A 25,176-nucleotide genomic window follows, 5' to 3' on the forward strand; every position below is an offset into this window, starting at 1 on the left:
CTTTTATTTTGTTGTCTTGTCTGATTGCTGAGATTAAGATTTCCAGCACTGTCTTAAATAACAGTGGTGAGCATGGACATCCCTGTGTTGTTCTTTGCCATAGAGGAAAATCTCTTTTCTCCCCATTGAGGGTGATATTAGCTGTGGGTGTTTCATACATGGCCTTTATGATGTTGAGTTATGTTTCTTTTATCCCTACTCAGTTGAGGATTTTTATCACGAATGGATTTTCTAGTTTGTCTTGCGCTTTTCTTTTTTCTATTGAGAGGATCATATGGTTCTTATTCTTTTTGTTATTAATTTGGTGTATCACATTGATTGATTGGCAAATATTGAACCACTCTTGCAGCCCAGGAATAAATCCCACTTGATTGTGGTGAATGATTCTTTTAATGAACTATCGGATTCTATTTGCTAGGATTTTGTTTAGCATTTTTGCATCCATGTTCATCAAGGATATTGGCCTATAGTTCTCTTTTTTTGTGGAATCTTTGGTTTGTTATCAGGGTAATGCTGCCTCAGAGAATGAGTATAGAAGTTTTCCTTCAATTTCTTTTTTTTTAATAGTTTGAGAAGAATATGTAGTAACTTTAATTTAAATGCTTGGTAGAACTCCTCTGTAAAGCCGTCTGGCCTTGAAACTCCAGTAGTTTTTGTTTGTCTGGGAAATTATTATCTCTCCTTCTATTCTGAATGATGGCATTGCTGGATAGACTTTTGCTGGGAGGTCTTTGATTACTGATTCAATTTATTCGCTAGTCATCAGTTTGTTCAAGTTTTCTATTTCTTTCTTCTGTTTTGGTAGTTTATATGTTTCTAGGAATTTATCCATTTCTTCCCAATTATCTGATTTGTTGACATAATTTTTCATAATACCTTCTTAATAATTATTTCTGTTCCTGTGGTTTGGTTTTTATTTCTCCTCTCTTATTTGTGAATATATTTATTTGGGTCCTTTTCTTTTTTATAATTCTGACCAGGGGTTTATCAGTCTTACTATTTTTTTTTCAAAGAAGCAGCTCCTGGTTTCATTGATCTCGTCTACGGTTTTTTGTTTTTTGTTTTTGTTTTTTAGTTTCTGTATCATTTACTTCTTTTTTTTTTGAAATTGATTTCTTTATTTCAGAACTTCACAGGGACTTTGATATCCTAAGCGCCCTGGGAGTCTTCCAGAGGGAGATAAAGTGCACTATGGTCCTCATACTGATTTGACCATAAAATGCTTTTTTCTTGGGCCTTATCTTTTTTTTTTTTTTTAATTTTCAGCATAACAGTATTCCTTGTTTTTGCACCACACCCAGTGCTCCATGCTGTATCATTTACTTCTGCTGAAATCTTTAGTGTTTTCCTTCTTCTGTTGGCTTTCTACTTCCATTTGTTCTTCTTTTTCTAGCCCCTTTAAGTATAAGGTTAGTTTTTTTTTTTTTTTAAATTCAAGACTTTCTTGCTTCTTGAGGTAGGCCTGTATTGCTATATACTTCCCTCTTAGGGCCGCTTTTGCCTCATCCCAAAGGTTTTGGACCATCATGTTTTCATTTTCATTTGTGTCTATATATTTTTAAATTTCTTCTTTAATTTTCTCATTGCTCCATTCACTCTTTAATAGCATGTCCTTTAACTTCCATTTATTTGTGGTCTTTGCAAATTTTTTTTTCTTGTGGTTGACTTCAAGTTTCATAACTTTGAGTTTTAAATAGGTGTGCTCTGGTCTGCTTGATAAATGAGACCTGACACTATTTCCACTAGAACTGAGGCTTTGCAAAACTCTGTGGTCAGTAGACATGGTGTGTGCTGAGGCTTCTGCTGCTCTTACGGGAAGGTGTCCCACTGCGCTGGTCCTTAGCATACTTGCCTGAGCAGAGCAGTACCAGCAGAGCACAGGGGGGTGGAACTTGGTGTGAACAACTTAGGCTGCTAGTCTTGGCACTGTGCTATTTCCGGAATTTGGTCTATGCTGAGGGGCAGAGGAGGAAAACTGCACCAGCCAGCTCCTTTGTGGAGAGGTGTGGTCCATGTTTGCTGCTGTCAGGGAAGCCCTCCCAGAAGAGTGAATAATTTCCCCTCGTGTATCCTTGGCATTTTTCAGTGTCTCTGGGTTACTTGTCTGCCTAGAGCAGTGCAGTACTCTTTGGGCTCTATCCCAGTCAAGCTTGCTGACTTTTAAAACTCCAAACTTGAGGGACCTGCTCTGCTGGTCTTCTGGGGGAGGGTCTCACTGTGCTGACACTGATGTAGGTTTGACCCAGAAGGGCAGTCATGCCAGAGTGCAGGGCTATGGGATTTGGAGCAAAGCAGGCAAAACAACCAGTGTCTAAGTTAGTCATCCTCAGCAGGCTTCTATGCTGAGGGGCAGGGGTGGAAAATGGTGCCCCCTGGCTCATTTGTCCCTAGGGAGGCATCTGTGCGAATGCTAGCTCACACAAATGCAAGAAGAGGGAAGAGTCTCTTCCCATATACCTTAGGCAAATGCTCAGATGGCACTGTCTTCCCTGGGATTACTTGCCTGCTTTCTCTCCAGGATTAGAGCACTACCCTCAAATCTCTATCCCAGCCAAGCTGGGGGACCTCTAAACCTCCAGTGTGTGAGGCCCACTGGTTGCAAAAATGAAATCCAGCCCCTCACATTTTCCCAGCCAGTGTCTTTGGGGAAGTGTTTAACTTATGTGTATGCTGTGCATTCCACTTTCTCACCTTTCTCAATTACCAGGGCTCCCTCCCCTCCGCAGCACTTGCAATCTCTTTCTCCCCCCAAACAACATCTCCACACTTCCTACCTTCCTTGATGTGGCCTCTTCTCTCCCTCTAGTTAGGGAGTTTGCTTTATCAGTCCTCAGGTTGGTTTCTTGGGTATTCAGAATGATTGTATAGTTACCTGGCTGTATTCAAGGCACAAGGCAAGCCTAGCATCCTCCTTCTACACAGCTATCTTAGCTACCTCCCCCGGAATCCCTCTTTTTAGTAGCTGATGAGCCACAGTAATGATATTGGAAAGAAAAGGAGAGGTTTTGGAAAAAATACAGGACTTAGATATCTGTTGAATTTGGGGTATGATGTGAGTGGTAGATGAGGAAACCACCAATGAAGAGATAGGTCGCTAAAACAGTAGGAATAAGATTTGTATGCAGATATTGCTCCTAAACAATATATGTGATAAGTTAAAGTTATCTGTGTCTCTTTTTTTAAAACATACAATTCCCTGAATAGATTTCACTTCTAGCATCAGCAGTATCATATCATTAAATCTCCAAAGTAAAATAAAACTAGATTAGCTGTAATTTCATATCATCAATTAAGTTAGGAAGGAAGTATAAAGGAAAGAAGTGTTTATTCTGCCTGATCAAATTCTAAAACAAAGGGACTCCTGGGTGACTCATTTGGTTGAGCATCTGCCTTTGGCTCAGGTCATGATCCCAGGGTCCTGGGATCAAGTCCCGCACTGGGTTCCTTGCTCAAGGGGAACCTGCTTCTCCCTCTGCCTGCTGCTCCCCCTGTTTGTGCGCACTCTCTCTCACTCTTCTCTCTGACAAATAATTAATATCTTAAAAAAAATCCAAAACAAGTATATAACAGGATCAAACAATTAGCATATATGTATTTTGTGTTTTAATTGAATCTATCCTCAAGACTAATTATTTCTCTAAGATTTACTATCATTTAAAGTAGTTAGCACATAAAATTATATGTTGAGGTTTACTGTGATGTTAAAGGCTTGTGAAGTTCAAATATTTTGCAGAATATAATTTAATTTTATATTAATATTAATAACAATGGAATCACCTTTCTCTAAATACAGTCCTGTATGAAGCAAATCACATTCAAAATGTATTATATATGAAAAGAAATGTGTATCTCTTAACAGCCTTTTTTTCATGCCTTTCTAGCAATCTTAATCATTTTATCATCTTCATCCTATGCATTACTCTGGTCTCCTGCCCTCTTAAAATGATTAATGAAGCTACTTGCAAGATGACATTTAGGACCATATTCATGTTGAAAAGTTATAAATGTTTAAATTATAAGCAAATATCTGAGCCTGGAGGAAACAAAGAGCTCTGTCCCCATAAGTAATTTTCAAATTCTGCTAGAAAAAGTCAGTATAAGTTAAATCAATTTTGTGTCATTCTCCAGATTTTTGAACTCTAAAGTTGAGCCAACTGGGCTTGAGGGATTATCTGCATACAAGAGCAGCAATTCTGTTGCTTGTCAGCATTTTTCTCTTAAACAGTTTACTGCCAGCTATCCAAATGGGCAATGTTCACGGAACTGTGAGTGCCCAAGCAATGTAGCACCTTAATTTAAAAATAGTGTATGTCACTGTTGCTCTTTCTAGAGCTTTTTGACTCATGTACTTGATTTCCTTTGCCTTTTTTTCCATGAAAGAAAAATGAAACCACTCCTTTGACATTCAGGGGTAAAAAAAAATTGAAGTGCTAATTAAACTGTGGTGGAACAATATTATCCTCTAGTTTTACACTGACAGTTTTAATACAGAGTCATTTTAACAGGCTCTGCAAATCAGAATTTTCTGGGCTCTTTATTATCTCTCTGAATCCACTGAATAAATCCATTCCCAGAGATACTGAAAATGCAAAGCAAAGCCAGACAAAAAATAACATTTATTTCATGAAAGTTTCATTGTCACGCTTACTAGCTGAAGATAAAGGGGGAAGATCTTACACAAGGATTCCTATGATATATTACTATATACTAGAAACAAAACACAGAAGTCTTAAGATTATCAGGTATTGCTTTGAAAGGAATACAGAATTACATGTGTTTTGAATGTGTTGAAAAATGACTCAAATGTACTGAGCTGTTCATAGGCCTTGGCTTTTACTTTTTATGTGAGTTATATCTGAACAAGAATTTTATTATAGTCAGTGTTGTTCATGCTGCTATAGTTAAGGTTTGCAGCATTCCCATTACAACCCCGCTATTACAGTTGGTGTTCATAACTCCACTTTAAAAGTCATCCTGGGCTAAAGGTTGGCATATGCATTTTCAACTTGTGTTGATAGTGATAGGTATGAGTGTGGTCAAATATGTAGTAAACATTCGAAGTAGCATATACTGCTTTTTATGGTATGAAATATTTTATTGCAATTGTATATTATGGTTCCTTAATTATAGAAATTGACAAATGTTAGCTCTGTCAGTGTAATTGATTAACAAAGTTAAAGAAAAGTTTTTTAATCTATTTAGTCCTTGTAGCCAAGAAACACTGAGATTTTCTTGTAGCCATGAGCCAAAACACTTCCTGTTACCAGCTGAGTAATGATTTCTAAAAGCACTCCATAATTAATCAACACTACTACCAAACAACTGATGAGTTCTGTCCAAAGATCAGTGAGTGCCATGGGGATTAAAAGGTTAAACTGACAATTTGAGATTTTACATATACCCATGGACACATATGCAAATACCTAACAGATTTTTTTTTAAAAATGTATTTCTTTTGAATTAATCACATTTTCCAGGCTATAAAAAGTTTCCTAGTTATGAAAACTAAAATATGACAGAAGAGTTAGTAAATACAGAGCAATTAAGGATATATAGATAATAAAGAATAATCCTAATTATCCTTAATCCTTCAAACCAAGGAAAACCACTGGTTACATTTTGGTGTATAGCTTTCAAATATTTATATTTTGCATATATATAGGTACACATATTACAAAACTGGTGTCATAAATTGAATTGCAATTTGATTTTGTTTGCTATGTTGGAGAGTACTAACTTGTCATTAAATATTTTTCTAATGCATAATTTCCCTGGCTGCATAGTATTCTCCTGCATGGGTGTACTGATGTTTAATTTATCACCTATAGTTGTAGATTCTGAAATGTTTAATGATTTAATCTTACTTTAGAATTAAAATCTGATGAAATCTTTCAGCAGCTAGAATTTATTCAAGACTTTGGTCTTTTCTACTTTTAGCATTTTCATGGTACCCTAGTTACTGGATCTCCAAATGTTAACAATTCATAATTGTTGATTGAAAACAATATCAAAAATATAGAATTCATTACATGTAGAGTTTCCTTTGAATTCTTATTAACTTGAGGAGTAGGCAATGGGGAAGTTTTGTTATAAATCACATTTCTCCCCCCCCCCTTTTTTTTTGAGGTGAGAGGCTTTTGCCATAGGAATAGGATATTATTTAATATAAAGAGTTCTGTGATCAGAAAGACCTGAGTTTGAATCTCTACTCTGTGCTTTCTAGTTCTGTAGGTGGTTTTTGACAAATCACATCACTTCTGTAAGTCTCACTTCTTTTTACTCTTTAAGATATAGGTAATACCTACCTCATAATATTGTCATAAACATTAAATAAATTATTCTTGAATTTATTTGTTTTTTCAGTCTTTGGGATATGCTAGTGAACTAGACAGATAAAGCCTCTGCCCTCATGAAGCTTATGGTCTAGTGGGAGATACAAAGGACAAACTAACAGATACATAAAAATATACTTATGAATTGTGATAAGTGCTGTTGAAGCGGGAGAGCTAGGTTCTTGTCTCACAGAGTTGAAAAATTAAGCTTGTGGACAACAGAGAGTGAGTAAAGTGATAGAAGTTTATTAAGTGAAGATACAGAAAAACCTCTCAAGAGTCAGAGGGGTTCTGACGGGGTTGCCAAGGAGGGCCTTTAGGGTTGGTCTTTTATAGAAAGCTAACCAGGGAACTTAAATCCTTTTAACATCTCTATTGAGAACACCTTCAATGGCTTACTTCCTTTTTATAGGCTGGTTCTTCTTTGTTGGTCACAGGTGATTATCATAAAGACTCCCACTTCCACAGCCTAGAACAGGGTGGTCCTCCACCCAACATGGTCCATTGTTTCCCCTTATTTCTGGCTCTGCACACCTCCACATTTTTTTTGGATTTCTGTGAGCCTGACCACATAGCCCTCTATCTATCTCTCCCTACCTAGCCCTGCCTATCTTTTACTCACAATGGAAGGAAATCATAGGTGTGCCTGTTAGGTTGGATGAGTCAATGAATGTAGTCTGAAAATATGACATTTATGATTGCCAGGTAGGGAAAATAACAAGGACATTAGGCACAGGACTGAAAGAGTTTAACATGTTCTAGGATCTGAAATGCAAATGTGGCTAGAAAATAATATAGACAGAGAAAAGGGTCATAAGATAAGGCTGGAAAGGTATGCCAGGGCTAGGTAACAGTAGAACTGAGTACCTGGCCAAGAGAAGGCCCTCAATAAATAGGCATTGTTTCCTTTCTCCTGGTCTTTTGTAGATGAAGTGGTCTTCACCGAGGGTTTTGGGGGTCATGTTATATGCTTGTTTAGATTATGTAAATGTTTCATCTCTGATTTGGATTGTCATCACAATGATCGTAAATGAGGTCAACCTCACTTCTGTGTTTTGTGTTGATGCCGCCTCTCTCTCTTTCCTTTAAGCCCCTCTTCCCCTTTACCTCTCCGTTCCACACCACCTCATCTGCCCATGGACATACAGATAAACTGCCTGTTTGTGCTGCTCAATTTATCTTGGCTTTTCCATTCTGACATATTTACCTCTTAATCATCCCATTATGGGTATTTCCCTCTAACTGCATTCATCTTCTCTTTTTATGATTATTTTGTAGCTCATGATTAAATCTTATAATATGAATACTGCACATCAGTGACAGGTCAATGAAACAGCAAGGCACATGTAAAAATTTCTCAAGATGATGAATCTTTAGAACCAAGTTTTTCTATTAAAACAACAGCAGCAAATAAGTCCTTCTACCATAAAAATTACCTACTCCCCATGGAACTAAAAAATAAACCTTGCATAGACTTATGCCAGTTTAAATAGGTCTCTTAAAGTAACCAGCAGAGTTCATGCCTCAGATATCTTTGTATTAAGAGAGAAAAAGGTACAAAATGTTAATAACATTATAACAAAAATAGCACTAATTTTGGTGGAAGTTGAATTGCAGTCTAATGATTTACTCTCTTTCTTTAGATGGGATAATAAAAAGATATAATGAAGAACAACGTAAAACGTATACAAGAAGTGCAAGAGAACATAATTTGGCCATATGTTCTATCTATATGATACGAATGCGTTTACTACTAGCAGTAAATAATCCTAAAGTACCAATTTTGGCTGACTTGACTTGTGTCAAATAGTTGCTTCACAAATTTTAAGTATTATATATAAGTGTTATTATCAGTAAGTTATATTTAATGGGCAACCCTTATGTTTAAAAAATAAAGAGGAGTATATGTTTTTTCTAGTAATTGTTAATATTTTCTTTAAATACTGTTCTAGTAGATTTATTTGTCTAGCATAAGAGATCTTTTTAGTTAATAATATTTGGCATTTCAGAGTATCCCTACCAAATTCTTTTTATTAAAAGTATCTGTTGTAGGGGAGGAAGAACTTTTTTTTTTTTTTGGTCTGTCCTCCTACATTCTTTAACTGTGGCCCTGTACATTAGACCAGCATAAGACAGGTTCAGAAGAGAAAAACAAGTTTTTTAATACAGGAGAATACTCAGTGATGAGTATCTCAAAGGGGTGGTTAGAATTTGGGTTTACATAACACCTTAATAAAAGAGTAGTACATTATGTAGAGAAGTGATAAGACAAAGGAGAAGGACTTCAAGTTCTAGGGACTGCAAATTGTGAAAACTAAATATGTGGGGAAAACTAATGGAAGATGAGGCATAGTTAGTAGGTTTTGTTATATAGATTCCTTCGCTGCCATCTCCTGCATGGTTAATAGTCTTGTCTTCCTGGTAGAGAGGAGAAAGGTAGAGAGTTTTTCTTTTGTTTTCTTCTTTTTAATCACCTTAGCTCAAAATAGTCCTTATGTCAAAGTGGCATATTGTCAGGTAGCTTATTATACTACCCATCACTGTCATGTATACTCTAGCACAATATTATATAAGTGGGTAAGAAAGAGTCTTTATTCTGAAAATACATGCAGATTCCATCATTATCTTATTTTGACTAAATCATCCATATCTTTAACATAATTGATCATGTTTTAATAAAACTATTATATGATATTTAGACTGCCATTAAAAATGGTTTCTTGGGTGCCTGGGTGGCTCCGTGGGTTGAGCGACTGCCTTCAGCTCAGGTCATGATCCTGCACTTCCAGGATCGAGGCCCGCATCGGGCTCCTAGCTCCTTGGACAGTCTGATTCTCCCTCTGACCTTCTCCACTCTCATGCTCTCTCTCACTCATTCTATCTCAAATAAATAAATAAAATCTTTAAAAATTTTTTAAAATGGTTTCTTAATGAACATTTCCTAATTAGCATTTCTTCTGGATTAGTAGCATTAAAATATTCACATAGGCTTTTTAAAAAAGAATTTATTTATTTATTTATTTGAGAGAGAGAGAGAGCATGTTTCAGATGGAGAGGGAGAAGCAGGCTCCCTGCTGAGCATGGATGTGGGGCTCAATCCCAGGACCCTAGGATCATAACCTGAACCAAAGGCAGATGCTTAACTGGCTGAGCTACCTAGCACCCCTGGCATAGATTTTTAAGCTTGAAATTTTGAAGCATCTTTTCTTTCTTTCTTTTTTTCTTTTTCCCCTTTGTGTTTTGTTTTTGTTACTGATATTAAGTAGTGTAATCTTTGTAAGCATAAAAACACCATTAGGATAGAATATGATTCAACTAAATGAAAATTGTCTACTATGCATAATACTCTGTGATAGATACTGAAGGTAACACAAAGATGAGCAAGATTGGGTCCCTGCCCTCCAGAGACTCAATCTAGTATGGCAGGTAGCTACATAGTCCCCCCACTGCCCCCCAAAAATAGAAAAGAAGGTACCAACTTTTATTGAAATCCTTCATTATAACAGTAGTAGTAGTAATTTTTTTTAACTTATGTTGGCTTTTTTTTCACCTGTGGTTTAGTAATTTTCTATTTATAGTATAATTGGTTTTACTAGCACTAAAGTAAACAATATAAACAAATTCAATATTACTACAAATTCTTGCTTAAGAACAGGTGCACAAAGTATTTAGAAACCTTTCCCATTTCTAAAATTGGAGACACACATATAAATGTCTCATTAAATTGAATCTACTATTCTATATGTTGCTTATATATAGGTTATGCTTCATAGTTTATTTTTCTAGTAAAAAGTACAATAAGATATAAATATAAAAGCAAAAAGTACACATGCAAAATAAAACTATAATGCAAGGTAATTGTTCAGAGCACACTCTGGCAAACAAAATAGAATAGCTAGCAAATGATCAATTCTCTATGAGGAACATTATTAGATAATCTTTACTCTGAACATAACCTTGCCAATCTCAGAGTTTTTTTTTAACAAATGTACAATAAACTGCACATACATTAAGTATAAAATTCAATAAACCTTGAAACATGTGTATATCTATAAACTGTCACCACAGTCAAGATAATGAACATATCCACCACCCCCAAAAGATCTTATATGCAGGCAACCACTAATCAATTTTCTGTCATAGATTAGTTCACATTTTCTAAAATGTTATGCACATAGATCATACAATATGTTCTCTGTTTTATGTAGTTTCTTTTGCTCAGCATAATTTTTTGAGATTCATTCATGCTGTATAGGAGATTAATTTTCGTGAAAAAATTGTCTAGAAAAAACATACTTCTAAAAAAAGTTCTGTGATTGTATAATTTGCTATATCAAGACATATTAAGCTGGGTAACTTTTGAAATACCAAAATAAACTCTAAAAATAAAACCAATAGAAAACCCCACAAATCTCAATAGTTTACTTGTTTATATAAATAATTTATTTTTTCAGATGGCCTAGATTGGTATCTAATCTGGTCTACAGCATCTAACTGTGTGTTCTAATTTAATGACATCCATAATACCGTTCAGCATATTTGCTTGTCTCAGTTTCTGCCAAGATTGTGGCTCCCTGGAGGTCTACTGGTTAGGATTCAGTATTCTCAGTTTATGTCAAGAGTGTAGCCCTTCTTCCTTTCTAGGTCCTTTTAAAGCTTCCCTTTCTATGTCTACTAATGGCTTTTCCACATAGGCAGTATCGTCTAGATTATAATATAGTTTTTTAATGACTCCATCATACCCCTAGTAATGGAAACAGAAGCTTTATCATGTTGAAATTCACAGATGCCGTCAAACTGAGACACTCCATCTCCCTCTTTTACATACCATCCTTTAATAGTTACTTCTCTTATCCTTCTCCAGTGTCTGAGTTTGAATTGGACAATCTATCCCAGCAGAGCAGCAGTTATTTTCAGCAAGTGATGTTAATGTCAGCATGTGTTAAATGCTTATTGGTTGAATGGGGGGCTGTTACTTTGTGGTGATCCCAAGATGTGAGTACTTGCTTTTAACAAAGGCCTTCCCTGCCATAGCCCATCCCAATCCTAGCTGTAGTTAATGTGACAGCAGCAATCTTTTACAAGACTAAGTAAATAAGCAGGTAACTATTTTAGAATTTTATGTAGTATACAGATGGCTACCAGCACTGTGCTGTAAATTTGTTTTTATAAAAAGATCATGGTATGTTATTATGTAACATCCTGTAGGATAGTTGCAAGTTTATAAACACTGTTTTAAGGACACAAATCATCCATTAACAATTTGCTTTGCCTCCCACTATTTGTTGTCATCTCTCAGTATCCTCAGTAATCAAAATTGACTCTGAAATACAGTACATAAAATACCTAGGTAGTTCAGGGAAGGTAGGGAAGACTTCCAGCTTACAGCCCAAGAAAGCTTCATAGAAGTGGTAGAGTTCCTTATTGGGATTCCAGTAGATTGAGAGCTTGGCAGAGCCTGTAAGGACTCAGCATTGTAGGAGGAAGAGAGGTTGGAATTTAAGGTAGAAGAAAGAATTATATCAAGATACAAGATGAAGGAAGTACAGTAATTTTGAGATGCCATGAGTAGTCCATCTTGGCAAAGCATAGGATATTTTTATTGAGAAAAATTATACTAAGAGGAAAATTTGAAACCATATCAAGAACAGTCTGGAATGCCATTTTAAAGTGTCTAGATTTTCTTTACAGGCAGTAGGGGAGCCATTGATGAAGTTTCAGTAGCAGAGGAATAATATCAGAGGTGGTTTTGGGAAGACTGTGGTGATATGTATGAATAAAGTCCCAGAAGAGGAACTAATTATTAGCTTGTTGCAATAGAGTAAGAACCTAAACCAGAATAGATGCAACTGATACCTGGAAAAATAACTCAACAGTACTTGACTTTTGTAGAAGAGAAAAGATCAACTGGCTGAATAATGACTTTTTTCCTTAAATATTTATTTATTTATTTATTTATTTATTTATTTATTTTAGAGGGAGAGAGAGACTGATAAAGAGAGAGCAAGAGTGTCAGGGGGGAAGGGCTGAGGGAGAGGAAGAGAGAGAGTCTCAAGTAGACTCCCTGCTGAGCATGGAGCCTGACTCAGGGCCTGATCTCATGACCCTGAGATCATGACCTGCACTGTAATAGTCAGATGCTTGACCAACTGAGCCACCCAGGCATTCCCCCTCTTTTAAAAAGATATATTTGACAGAGAGAGAGAGTTATGCCATTTTGCTTTTAAGTGAGAGAGTAATTCAGAGGAAGGAACCTACTTAAGGAGAAATTATTTTTGAATAATTCGAGTAACTTCTCTAATTTGAAGTACGGATTGAGTATATCGCTGGAATTGCCTAAGAGGGAGATGAACATGTGGTGTTTTTGCATGACTATTAATAATTACCTATTTTTTTCAGGTATCCTCACAAAGGAAATAATTAAAATTTTGACATTAAAACAGATCACTAAGGGAAGAGAGTGTAAGAATGTAAAAAGGCCAAGGAAAGAACTTTGGTAAACACCGCATTTGAGTATAGAAATAAGAGTTGCTAGGGAAGGAAACATTTGAGAAGCTGGGTGGGGAATTTATGCTAAAGCTGTGTTTAGAAAATCTGTGGAGGAGAAAATTTCAGGAAGAATGGGTAATCAACAATCTAAAATTATAAAAAAATATAATAACAAGTGGATTAAGGATAAAAAAGTAAGTTTTGGGATTTATTGGCATTGGTAGTATTTTTGATGCCGTAAGGACAATTTCAAGGAGAGTGGAAAGGATAGAAATCAGATTGTAAAGGGTTAAGTAGGTCCTAGATGATAATGAAACAAAGTGAAATCTGTATAGATTGCAGTTTTTTCGAAAGGTGGACATTGCTTATTTTTGCTTTCATAATGTTAAACTGGGTCTATTATAAAATTCAATATCACATACAAGAGGTATTTCTATCATTTTATATCAGATTTTTAAAGGTATATTCAGATTTTACACTGATCGGCATGAGACAGATTCTCTTTAGCACCATTTTAGTTCTAGATAAAATTCAAGCTGGTTATTGCTGATTACTCTGAAATGCAAATAGTGCTATTTTGTTTTACAGCTATCATTTAAAAATCCATGTACTCATTAAGATAAATATGTACTGCATGAACAACAAAAAAGATGAGAAAAGAAATGGACATTATTTTTATTTGTAGGTTCTCTGATACGGAACTGAATGTACTAATCTTCAAATACAAATGAGCAGCAAAAATGTAATTTACAAATGCACAATTAACTTCTGACTAGCTTCTGTTGATTTTTAGTACTATAATCCTATACCCGCTGAAACTTCTCATTTTTGGAGATTTTACCTGACCAATATTTCTATTTGTGGCTAAATAAGGAGATTATTATGAAAAAATATTACTTTGGAGTAAATTATACTTTCGTGGACCTCCAATTGTAGCTTCTCTATTGAGTTGTCAGCCATCAGCACCATTATTTTCCTCTTTCCATGCTGCTCTTCTTGCATTCTCCCCATCATTGACAAAGGCTTTCCTCTAATTTTCAATTTTAAAATCCTGATAGTTACTTGTCTCAGTTTCAGGCAGTGTTTTATATCTTATTTTGCTATGTTGTCACTTCCCTCTTCTTTTGTTTCATCTTTATTCTATTCGTGTGTCATGTCATTTATTTTTAATATATATATGTATATATGCATGCACATATACACACATGTATATACATATATGTATACATATATGCGCATATAATAGGTATATATACCTATTTTTATCAACCATTCCTTGATTATGGACCCCTCCAAAATGTTGGTTGCTCTCCTTCTCTTTTATTATAATTTGTCAATAACCCTCTTAAAATAACATACATTATTTAACCAGTACTCCAAATAGAGTCTGATCTTTGCAGGATACAACTGAATAATACTTTATGCATTATAGATTTAAAGGTCAATCTTTAGCATATAGGTTCCCATCTTGGATTATTGGTGGTGCATTAAGATCATGCATTTAGCTTTTATAATATTTTGCTTACTGTAAGTACACGTTGACTCTGTAGTCAACTGAAATTCTCATTCTTTTTTTGTTTTTTTAAATGCAAACTACCAGCAAAATTCAATTATCTCTAATCCTAGACCCTGTGTAATTGATCTTTTTTTTTCTTCTTCTTTTGAAAGTATCTGTAAGATTTGTGTTTATTCCCATTAAATTTAATTTTATTTGGTTTCAGTTTAACATTGCTATCTGTTACAAAAACTTTGAATCTTGATTCTGTCATCTATCGTATTAGAATCCCTTTGGATGTTGTATCACTTGCAAATTTAACAAGAAAACCTTCAAATAACTTCTGAGTCATTAATATGTTGAAGAAGACAGAAACAAGAAGAAATGTCTGGGACTAACTACCAGAAAATTCCTAATAAGTTGATACCAATCTAATAATTAATGGTCTTTGAATTTAATTTTCAGCAAATTTAAAAGTATCTGACTGTACTGTATTCTTTCCATATTCTGTTTCTTTCTCACAATAGTATGGGGAGAATTTGCCCAAAGTCATCATGAAGTAAAAATATTCTAGGGGTGCCTTTGGCTCAGGTCATGATACCAGAGTCCTGGGATCAAGCCCCATGTCGTGCTCCCTACTTAGCGAGGAGTTTTCTTCTCCCTCTGCCTCTGTCCCTCACCCCCACTTGTGATTTCTCTCTCTCTCTGCCTCTTTCAAATAAGTAAATAAAACCTTTAAAAAATATTCTGTGTATCTACTTTCTAGTTGATTTGCTCTAAGAAAGAGTTACCAGTAATTTGGCATGAATTATTTTATATAATCCATACTCATTGATTTTTAGCATGATGTTTTATATGCTCATGAAAACCTTTTCTTTGGCATACCCAAACATGAGGCAGGGTTGGGGGTCCTTCATTTTTGTTGTAACACAATTGAGAAACACTGATAATTTTATCAAGACTTTTGCTAAGTAAGAAACAGGGAAGGCATAAGACATTTAAACAGACTAGCTAGCAAAGTATGAAATTTAAATCTCTCTCTAGCTAATGTGGCCTGCAGGGCCTAACCTTTTCTACATGGAAACCTATGAAAAAATGAGAGGCTTTGCCTTGACTCCTTATTTCCATTTTGGTCTGCTTCCATGTTTTGAGTACCATTTGATACTTATCTTACAGGATAATCATCCTGGATTTTATGACCCTTGAATATAAAATAAAGGAAGTTATATCATCTTGGCTGTCTATACCTTGGCTATCTACCTAAGGACCACTTTCTGAATTGTGTTTCTAGAATGAAAGACATGCCTTTTCTTAACGTGATTATTACCAGGAATGGCTTCTCTCTCTCAGTGAGATACCACTCACCTACATTTTTGTGACTTTTTCCCGTACAGATTCAATAGAGTAGTGATTTTATACATGATGACCTTGACATTTATATAGTAGATATTACTACTCTGCAATACCAGGAAGTATGATCATAAACTCACACTTAGGGACACCTAGGTGGCTCAGTCAGTTAAACATCTGCCTTCAGCTCAGGTCATGATCCTAGAGTCCTGGGATCAGGTCCTACGTTGGGCTCCCTGCTCAGGAGAGATCTGCTTCTCTGCCCCTCCCGTAGCTCCTGCACATTCTCTCTCTCTCTGTCTCTCTCACTCTCTCTCTCTTTTTCTCTCTCTCAAATAAATAAAATCTTAAAAAAAAATAAACTCACACTTAATCTGGTAGAAATATGGACTGTGTATCAAAGGAAGGGGTAAGGATTAAAGACCAGTTAAGTAGCTATTACTGCCTTCCATGTGAGTTGAGATGAATACTTTAATTAGTTTGTAATTAGTTTGTAATTAGTTAATGCTAATGAACTAGACAGTCCAAAGGTAGAATGAGAATTTGACAAAATATAAGAAAAGGGAGAAAAAGAATCAGATGATAAATAAAGTCTTTGAGCCAAGATAGTTCAAAGTCAATACTCTTTCGGAAACAAAGAAATGAGGAATGATATCTACTAGAGTAAGAAGGGAGGAGCAAAATAATGATGGGTCTATAATGGTACTAGCATACTCAGAGATTTTAAGCATACAGTTAGAAATTCCTACCTTTGAGAGATATTTGGGAGTTGTTGCCAAAAAAGATAATAGATGAATTCAAAAAAGAGTCTCTAGCAGAAGAGAAAGGGCTTGCAGATAAAATCTTGGAGAATAATGCCTATATTTAGGATAGGAATTGATAAGAACTTGCCAAAAGAGTGTTAAGAAGGAGGGAGGATAAACAAAACTGATGGTCTGTTTCTGGACCCAAGGGAAGAAAGTGTTTTTAACAAACAGTAGGGAGTAAAACAATATCAGCAACTTCCGCAAAGAAGTTGAGAAGTATGAACTAATGTCAGGTCTTCAAGTTTGGTGACAACATAGTTATTAGTGACCTTCCACAGAACAGTTTCAGGAGGATGTTAAAGCAGATTGGAAGGACTTACATAAGCAGGAAGTGGAAGCAATAGACTACTTCATCCAATGTAAATAGGAATGAATATAAGAAAATGCTTTACTCTTGCTTCCTCCTATTTAACTAGTAGTTTTGTGGATGAAAGAAAAAACGGAGTTAGATTAATTTATTTGTTGAAAAATTACTACAGGTTTGCTCTACCTTTTTAATTGATTTTAACTTCAGACTGCTCAATAATGAGTACATAGTTTATCACAGGAATGAAATTAATTGAGTTCTTTGCTCTGTATAACTTTAATACTGGACAGATGTTAGTTTTCCAATAAAAGCAACAAAGGGTTTCTAAATTACTTTGGATTTACAGTGCTACAGAACATTTTAATTATATTCATATGTTCATACTTTGAAAAATCATGCAACATAGAAAGCACTCTCTGTGTAGAGTGGTGTATAATGATTGTAACTTCTGCATTTTCGTGTTTCCTGCTTTGAAACTGCTACCATCATTTACATTCTCTAGTAATCCAACCTTGAATTTCATGGATATATATGAGCATGTGCTAGAGAAGGTACTGGTAGAAAACTAAGAAATGAAAAAGGTAAATAACAGCCAGAGGAGTTGGCAAGATTACCTTCTCTTCATTGTTCCAAGGCAGCTATTTTAATTGAAAGTGAGAAGGAAGGGGTGTATAGTAATTTAAAATTAGGTAGATGTGAAAAGAGAAAAGCTAGGCAAATAAATCAGGTATATAAGCAAGTTCAAGAGATGAATGAGGACATTACCCTGACTGCTGAGGAAAGAAAGTCAAGAGAAAGGTTGTCTAACAAAAAGTCATGTGTTAAGTCAGAGTAATCAATTACTGGCATTGACTGGAGGTCTTATAGCAATAGTATTTGGAAGAATTGAAGAAAGATATGGCCCCATAGCTTGCATCAACCAGAGAGAAGTTTCTGAGAAAAAGACACAAAAGAAATCATTCTCTGAAAATCTGTTTCACTTTTGTTAAAATTTCTGCCTTCCTGCCCTCCTTCTGTCCTTCCCTCCTTCCTTCCTCCTGCACTAAGTAATGGCTAGATACTGCAAAAGAACTGTATACCCCCAGTTTTATCTCAGGAATATGGATAGTGAATTACAAATGACATTTAAAACTACCTATTTCCACTACCATATTAATATAATCATTTGGTTCATCACAAATGGCCAACACCAAATGACCAAAAATATAAAATCAAACTCTAACTAAGTGAAGGGAAAAAAATAAACAAGAAAAACCCATTCAAAAAAGAAAATCCTGCCCTTTGCCTAGACAAAAAGAAAAAGAAAACAAAAAATGAATGGGGTTTATTGTTAGAAAATGTAACCTTTAAAGATAGAATACATTGTTTGTTACCTCCCTCTGTAGGAAAAGGCCCTTGGGAGACACTTAACTGTACAGGTAAAGATGATTGCAGAGACGCAGATTGTCAAACTGTACAGGTAAAGATGATTGCAGAGATGCAGATTGTCAACATGTGGGTAGTAAAGGCTGTGTACTTAAATTGTGGACACTTTCCCTTGGTTTGTTTACTTCTGTGTTGTGTGCATGGATGTTTTGGCTCAGGAGGAAAATTCCAGTGCTATTAGAAAATGTTTGTTTCACGTAGAATCAAAGTGGCTTTATCAGTCTTAAATAAAAAAGAAATAGCAGAAACAGATTTAGAGTTTAATCCATTGGTTTCCAGTCACTTGCTTAGCTACTAATGATGTGCTCTGTTTTTCAACCAAATTCCTTATGCATTCATAGTAATTGTAGCTCATTCTTTGTGTCCATCTAGTGTACTGGTCTCCAGGGTACCTGTATCTTGGAGGATAGGGACAGAGGTCATCACCAGGGTAAATGGAAAGATTTGAGATTCAGGGATGCTAGAAAGGTTTTAGAGGTTTAAAGGTTTTTCTGTGGATCTTTTGTGTCAGTAGAGTGGTGGGAATTCAGAAACAAGCACCTTTAATACTGCCACTAGAGTTTAAACTTCATATTGTATAACTTTTAGAAACTTTTCAAAATATACATGTAAGCAGCTTCAGACGGATGACATGGAGATGTGCCTTACTGAGGATGCTGTCCTATGTTGCTTCTTAGCAAGAGAGGGATACTCAAAGGTGGGCTGAATGAACTGGGTTAGCTGGAGTCTACACTATGAATGACAGGCAATGCTCACCTTACTCCATTATCTGAAGTCAGAAGGCATCCTTAGTTTTGGTCCTATAAAGTCCTCCTCCCCAACTCCCAATTATCTTTGATAGCGCTCTCTTCTTAATGTTAAGTGTATTCGGTTCACATGCTTAAAAACAGAAAGTTATGCAATTGTTGGACTTCTCTTTCTTTTAAGCAATTTGAGTAAAGTTCTTCTTTTCAAAATCCCCCAAAAGATAGTTACTAAGAAAGCACTTTTTATGTTCTCTGAGAAGAAAGGTTAAGGAGTACAGACTAGAGTCCCATCCTCTTTCAGCATTACAAATGTAGGATGTAGACTGGCTTATTTCACTTCGCAAAATGTCTTCAAGGTTCATCCATGTTGTTGCATATTGCAAAATTTTCTTCATTTTTAAGGCTTAGTATCAGTGGTATTCCGCTACATGTATATATCATATTGTCTTTATTCATTTATCTGTCAGTGGACATTTAGGTCATTTCCATAACTTGACTCTTTTGAATCTTGCTTCAGTGTACATGCTAGGGCAGATATCTTTTTGAGATCCTGATTTCAATTATATTGTTTTTTTTTTTCTGTCTTTTGGTTTTTGGTTAAATTCCAGTTAGTCACCATACAGTGTAATATTAGTTTCAGGTATAAATATAATGATTCAGCACTTCTATAAAATACCAAGCGCTCATCACCAGTGCATTACTTATCCCCATCACCTATGTAATCCATCCTCCCACCCACCTCCCCTATGGTAACAATCAGTTTGTTCTGTATAGTTAAGAGTCTGGTTCTTGGTTTGCCTCTCTTTCTCTCTTTTTTGTTTTTTCCCTTTGTTCCTTTGTTTTGTTTCCTAAATTCCACATATGAGTAAAATTATGTGGTACCTGTCTTTCTCTGACTGAATTATTTTACTTTGCACAATACTCTCTACCTCTGTTATCATAGCAGATGGCAAGATCCCATTCACTTTATGCGTGAGTAATATTCCATTGTGTGTGTGTGTGTGTGTGACTTTTTTTTTTTCCAATGGTATATATACCACTTCTTTATCCATTCATCAGTTGATGGACACTTGAGCTATTTCCATAATTTGACTATTATAGATAATGTTGCTATAAACATTGGGATTCAGGTATCTCTTTGAATTAGTACTTTTGTATTCTTGGGTAAACACCTAGTAGTGCAATTGCAGGATTGTAGGGTAATTCTATTTTTAACTTCTTGAGGAACCTACATACTGTATTCCAGAGTGAATTCAGTAGCTTACATTCCCACCAAAAGTACAAAAGGGTTCCGTTTCTTGACATCCTCACTAACACCTGTTGTTTCTTGTGTTGTTTATTTTAGCCATTCCGACAGGTGTAAGGTAATATCTCACTGCACTTTTGTATTTCCCTGGTGATCAGTGATATTTTCATATTTATATTTTATAAATATATATTTATATTTTCATGTGCCTGTTGACCATCTGGATGTCTTCTTTGGAGAAGTGTCTGTCAATGTCTTAGGCACATTTTTTTAATTGGGTTGTTTTTTCAGTGTTGAGTTTTATAAAATCTTTATATATTTTGGATACGAACCCTTTATCAGAAATGTCATTGGCAAAGATGTTCTCCCATTCTGTAGGTTTCCTTTGCTGTGCCAAAACATTTTCTTTGGATGTTGTCCCAATAGTTTATTTTTGCTCTTTTTAAACATTGCCTCAGGAGACATTTCTAGAAGGAAGCTGCTATAGCTGATGTCAAAGAGGTTACTTCTTATGTTCCTCTCTAGGATTTTTATGGGATTAGGCCTTACATTTAGGTCTTCAATCCATATTCAGTTTGTTTTTGTATATGATGTACGAATGCGGTCCAAGTCATTCTTTTCCATGTTAAAGTCCAGTTTTCCCAACACATTTGTTGAAGAGACTATCTTTTTCCCACGGGATATTCTTTCTGCTTTGTCAAAGATTAATTGACCATATAATCGTGGGTTCATTTCCGGGTTCTCTATTCTGTTCCATTGATCTATTTGTCTGTTTTTGTGCCAGTACCATACTGTCTTGAAGATTATTGCTTTGTAATATAACTTGAAACCCAGAATTGTAATGCCTTCAGCTTTGCTTTTCTTCTTCCAGGTTGCTTTAGCTAGTCACGGTTTTTTTGTGGTTCTATATAAATTTTAGGATTGTTTGTTCTAGTTCTGTGAAAAATGCTGTTGGTTTTTAGATAGGGATTGCATCAAATGTGTAGATTCCTTTGGGTGCTATAGACACTTTAACAATATTTGTTACGCCAATCCATGAGCTTGGAACGTTTTTCCATTTCTTTTTGTTGTCTTCAGTTTCTTTCATCAGTGTCATATAAGTTTCAGAGTACAGATCTTTCACTTCTTTGCTTAGGTTTATTCTTAGGTATCTGACTGGTTTTGTTGCACTTGTACATGAGATTATTTTTCTGCTGTTTAATTATTGGTGTTTAGAAAAGCAACAGATTTCTGTACAATGATTTTGTATGCTGTGACTTTACTTAATTCAGTTCAAGCAGTTTTGGGGTGGAGTCTTTAAGTTTTTCTATATAGAATATCATGTCATCTGCAAATAGTGAAAGTTTGATTTCTTCCTTGCTGCTTGGATACCTTTTATTTCTTTTTGTTGTCTGATTGCTGAGGCTAGGACTTCTAGTACTATGTTAAATAATTGTGGTGAGAATGGACATCCCTGTTTTTCCTAACCATTGAGGAAAAGCTCTCACTTTATCCTCATTGAGGATGATATTAGCTATAGATTTTTCATATATGGCCTTTATAATGTTGAGATATGTTCCCTCTAAACCTACTTTTTTGAGGGTTTTTATCATAAACGGATGTTGTACTTTGTTATATGTTTTTTCTGCATCTATTGAAATGATCACATGATTCTTATCCTTCCTTTTATTAATGAGGTATATCATGTTGACTGATTTTCAAATACTGAACCACCCTTGAAAACCAGGAAAAATCCCATTTGAATATAGTGAATGCTCTTTTAAATTAATTGTTTGATTCTGTTTGCTAGTATTTTATTGAGAATTTCTGTATCCACGTTCATCATGGATATTGGCCTATAGTTCTCTTTTTTGGGGGAGTCTTTATCTGGTTTTGGTATCAGTGTAATGCTGGCCTCATACAATAAGTTTGAAGGTTTTCTTTCCTTTTCTGTTTTTTGAAATAGTTTGAGAAGAATAAGTATGAAGTCTTCTCTTTTTTTTTTTGTAATTTTATTTTAGTTTTTTTCAGTGTTCCAAGATTCATTGTTTGTGTACCACACCCAGTGCTCCATGCAATACATGCCCTCCCAACCCCCTACTCCCCTCCCCTCCAAAACCTTCAGTTTGTTTCTCTGAGTCCACAGTCTGTCATGATTCATCTCCCCCCCCACCCCCGATTTCCCCCAACTCACTTCTTTCCAAATGTTTGGTAGAATTCTCCTGTAAACCTTCTGGATCTGAACTTCTGTTTGTTGGTAGATGTTTTATTACCAGTTCAATTTCTTTGCTGGATATCAGTCTGTTTAAGTTTTCCATTTCTTCCTCAGTTTTTGTAGTCTATATGTTTCTAAGAATTTATCCATTTGTGCCAGGTTGTCCATTTTGTTGGCATATGGTTTTTCATTATATTCTCTTATAATTGTTTATCTGTGGTGTTGGTTGTTATTTCTCCTCTCTCCTTTGTGATTTTATTTATTTTGGTCCTTTCTCTTTTTGTTTTGATAAGTCTAGCTAGAAGTTTATCAATTTTATAAATTTTTTCAAGAACCATCTCCTGGTTTCATTGATGTACTGTGTTTTTTTGTTTTGTTTTGTTTTTTAGTTTCAGTATCATTTATTTGTGCTCTAATCTTTATTATTTCTTTCCTTCCAATGTCTTTAGGCTTCATTTGTTGTTCTTTTTCTAGCTCCTTTAAGTGTAAGGTTATGTTGTTTATTCGAGATTGTTCTTGCTTCTTAAGGTAGACCGGTATCTCTAGGAACTTCCCTCCTAGAACCACTTTTCCTGCATCCCAAAAGTTTTGGCCCATTTGTTGTTCTCATTTTCAGTTGCTTCCTCTATTTGTTTTTTAATTTCCTCTTTGATTTCCTGGTTGGCCCATTCATTGTTTATTAGCATGTTGTTTAACCTCTAGGATATTTGTGGTCTTTCCAAATTTTTTCTTCTGGTTGACTTCTAGTTCCATAGCATTGTTGTCAAAAAAGGAACATGGTATGATTTCAGTCATTTTGTATTTGATGAGGCCGGATTCGTGATCTAATATGTGATCTCTTGTGGAGAATGCCCCATGTACATTTGAAAAGCATGTGTATTCTGCCGTTTTAGGGTGGAATGTTCTGAATGTATCTGTTAAGTCCACCTGGTCCATTGTGTCATTCAAAGCCATTATTTCCTTGTTGACTTTCTGCTTAGATGATCTGTCCATTGATGTAAGTGGAGTGTTAAAGTCCCCTACTATTACTGTATCATTATCAGTGAGTTTTTTTATGTATGTAATTATTTTATATATTTGGGTACTCCCAAGTTGGGGGCATAAATATTTATAATTGTTAGACCTTCTTGTTCGATTGACCCCTTTATTATCACATAATGTCCTTTCTTTTACTTGTTATAGTCTTTGTTTCAAGGTCTGTTTGTACAATGTAAATATTGCTACTCCAACATTCTTTTGACATCCATTGTGTCATAAATGTTTCTCCATTCCCTAGAGCACTTTCAATCTGCAGGTGTCTCTAAGTTGAAATGAGTCTCTTATAGGCAGCATATAGATGGGTCTTGCTTTTTTTAAATCTATTATGATACCCTATGTCTTCTGATAGGAGCATTTACTCCATTTGCACTCAGAGTAATTATTGATAGATATATATTTATTGCCATTTTATTACTTGTTTTATCATCATTTCAGGACATTTCTCTGATCCTTTCTTGTCTTTATCACCGTTGTTCTCTCTTTTACACTCACTCAAAAAGTCCTATTTAATATTTATTGTAGGCCTAGTTTAGGTGGTCATAAACTCCTTTAGTTTTTGTTTGTTTGGGAAACTCCTTACCTCTCCTTCTAATCTAAATGATACCCTTGCTGGTAGAGTATTGCTGGCTGTAGATTTTTCCCATTCAGCACTTTGAATATATCACGTGACTCCTTTTGGGATCACTTGGTTTCTGTTGAGAAGTGTCCAGCTAACCTTATGGGTCTCCCCTTGTAAGTTATGGACTTCTCTTGCCTTGCTGGCTTCAAGATTATATTTTTCTCTTTATCACTGTATTTTGCAAAATTCACTATAGTATGTCTTGGTGTTGGCCTGGTTTTGTTTATTTTGTTGGGAGTTCTCTGTGTTTCCTGGATCTGGATGTCTGTTTCCTCCCTAGGCAAGCTTTCAGCTCTTATTTTTCAAATAAATTATTCCCCCTTTTCTCTTTCCTTTTTCTGGGACTCCTGTAATACGAATGTTTTTACATTTGATGGAGTCACTGAGTTCCCCAAGTCTGTCTTCATGTTGCATAATTCTTCTCTTTTGTTCAGCTTCATTATTTTCCATTATTTTGTCTTCTAATTTGCTGATTCATTCCTCTGCTTCTTCCTGCCTGCTATTCATTGTTTCAGGCCTGTTTCCAGTTTCAGTTATTGTATTCTTCATCTTTGATTCTTTTTTTAAGTCTTTTATCTCTGTGGTAAGGATCTCATTGATGTGTTCTGTTCTTTTCTCAAGCTCAGTGAGTATCCTTATGATCACTGTTTTAAATTCTCCATCAGGCATATTACTTTTATCTGTTTCCCTTAGATCTCTGGCCATGGCCTTATATTCTTCTTTCTTTTGGGATAAATTCCTCTGTCTTGGCATTTTATCTAAATTTCTGCCTTGTTCTCTATTTTAGAAAAGCCGGTTATATATCCTGTTCCTAAATTAATAGCTTTATGAAGAAGAGGTCATGTTGCGTCCAGGGCCTGGCACTTTGGGGTATGTCTCTGGTGTGTGCTACATGTTCTCTGCTGTTGTGTCTTGGCTTCTCTATCCTTTAGGCCAGTCATTTGCAGAGGCTCTCCTTGCCGGATATTGGCAGTGTTTGGTCCCTAGCCTGAATATGTTGAGTTTTAACTATGTGTGCTCTGTTCTGCTTGTGAAATGAGACCTGACACCACTTCCATGAGAACTGAGGCCTTGTAGAACACTGTTGTTAGGAAACGTGGTACAAGAAGGTGTTTGTGCTGGCCTACTT

The 25,176-nt window shown here is 35.5% G+C and overlaps 1 protein-coding gene across 2 annotated transcripts in view; it reads left to right on the top strand.

The window, feature by feature from the left end:
* LOC111159173 (diaphanous related formin 2) overlaps positions 1–25,176 on the top strand; it is a 1,005,724-nt gene that overhangs the window by 566,760 nt on the left and 413,788 nt on the right. The gene's annotated exons all lie outside the window — the stretch shown is intronic.

This window comes from Enhydra lutris, unplaced genomic scaffold (genome assembly GCF_002288905.1).
Source record: "Enhydra lutris kenyoni isolate GAN:26980312 unplaced genomic scaffold, ASM228890v2 scaffoldscaffold67, whole genome shotgun sequence".
Classification (NCBI taxonomy): domain Eukaryota; kingdom Metazoa; phylum Chordata; class Mammalia; order Carnivora; family Mustelidae; genus Enhydra; species Enhydra lutris.